A 2,211-nucleotide genomic window follows, 5' to 3' on the forward strand; every position below is an offset into this window, starting at 1 on the left:
CACTATAATTGTCATCCATATTTGGCAGTTGGGCGAGACCATATAGTGGGCCCTCAATCCATTCAAGTATTGTTTATTTTAGGGAATTCAAATATTGATGACACAAACATTTTAGAACGTGTGGTCTGGTCCATCACCGCCGACATCCCCACGCAGCCGCTGTTTGGTGCTGCATTCACCGTTTGGACCACCGCAATTTGATCTCGGTCGCCTCGGCTGAGTCGTTCTCAGACCTCGCATGTAACACCGAAAGAATAGCACTTTTCTGTAGGAGTTGATTTTTGCATCATAATCAGTTCATAAGCATCATATTTTATTTATTTTAATTTCAAATAAGGATTAACCCAACCGTCACGTTTTTCTTGAGTGACAAAACTCTAAAATCTTGCCAATTGTCCAAAATGTCTTTCCTAACCCCAAGATTCAGGCATGGATATATATTTATATTTGAACTGAACCCAAATAATCAAATGGGTTGAGGTGGTTTAAATTAACAAACCCTAGATAAAACACAAATGTATTAAACTGCATAGATTTTTGGTCTATTTAAATTGAGGGACATTCACTTGGTGGAATCTCCTGAAAACACTATATTAGTCTTCCAATACTATTGGGAAGCTACCAAAATTATTCCAAGATTCTTGAAGCAATATATCACACACTTACAATTCAACACCAAATATTAATTCAAATGGCTTTATTTCCATGAAAAACGTATAAAGATAGTTCCAGAAATATTGAAAATGTTTGTGCGGCTTGTCATCCTCCAGAGAGGCTTCAACAAAATGTATTATTTAGTATTTATCCGAACAATCAAACATATTTAGAACAACAGCAAATAAATTTAAACATGTAAATTAAATAAATACATCACTCTCACCTTGGCCCAGCCTAGTGGGCGATGGATAGCGGCACGACGCCCAGCGTACAGCATACATAGCAACAGAGCAGCAACCAATTAAAACCATTAAGCTACGCGTGAAGGGCGGCCAATCAGCTATGCCACATGGCGCAAGCTGGTTGGCCGTGGTGAAATTTTTTTTGCAATTTTTTTAGATGAAGGTGTGGATTATTTTTTAAAATGTATTTTTTTAGATGGAGATGAGGACCTCTGATATTTTTTAAATGGTGGGTTATGCAAAGTGGTACTCGCTGATAGGCTGTTGTGGTAATTTTTTTTCTTTTTTAGATGAAGGTGAGGATTAACTTTTTTGAGATTATTTTTAGACGAAGGCCAAGACTTTATTTATTTTTTAAATAGAAACGTGCGCACATCTTCTTTTCAAGCGGTGCCACACGATGGCGCCCCAATCACTAGTCCCAGTGAAACTAAGAGCCTGGGGCCGGGTGCTTCTTTCGTATAGTACTAGATTGCGAAAATATTTTACAATATATTTCAATGTTATTTGATTCTAGGAAGCACGGGCATTTGGAGTAATAATGCAAAAGCTAAAATTGAAAAAACATAAGATTTATTGTGTTTGTTTATCGTATAGCTGTAACATATTTACTAAACATAAATGGGAAAATTTTGTTTTCACCACTTTAGATTTTGCCAATTTTTCTTATGCCACTTTAGATTTTGACATTTTACTTTTACCACTCTTAGTTGTTGATAATTATCATAATTACCATTCACTACTAGGAAAAACCTTATACACAGAAGCTTACCAATAGCTATAGGCAAAAACATGCGCTACTACTATGTACCAGTAGCGCGTTGTGTACAAGACCGCTACTACTATATAAGTAGCAGTAGCGCGTGTCACGTAAAAAACGCTACTACTATAACTGCCACACCGTTGCCGACAGGCTAAGTATAGTAGTAGCGCTGGTCTACAGCCAACGTTACTACTATTGGTTTTAGCAGTAGCGCTCTTTCTGGGAACGCGCTATTGCTATGGGTGACTTATCCCCAAATTTTCCTCCCCCGTGCCCCGGCCACCTTCTTCCTTCCCTCATTCCCCGCCACCTCGCTCCTCCATTGCCGCCACATTGTCGTCGCCACCGCATTCCTGCCGCCGTCCTAAGTATGCCCTCCTCCCCCTCCTCTTCCCATCGCGCCCTCCTCCCTCCTCCTCCGGCGGCCCCCTCCTTCCTCCTCCTCCTCTGGCCGCCCCATCCTCCCCCCTCCTCCTCCTCTGTCCTCCCACCTCCTTCGGCCACCCCCTTCTCCCACCGTCCTCCTCTCCCTCCTCCTCTCTCCTCCCT

The sequence above is a fragment of the Triticum dicoccoides genome, chromosome 5A (genome assembly GCF_002162155.2).
Source record: "Triticum dicoccoides isolate Atlit2015 ecotype Zavitan chromosome 5A, WEW_v2.0, whole genome shotgun sequence".
In the NCBI taxonomy this organism is placed as follows: Eukaryota; Viridiplantae; Streptophyta; class Magnoliopsida; order Poales; family Poaceae; genus Triticum; species Triticum dicoccoides.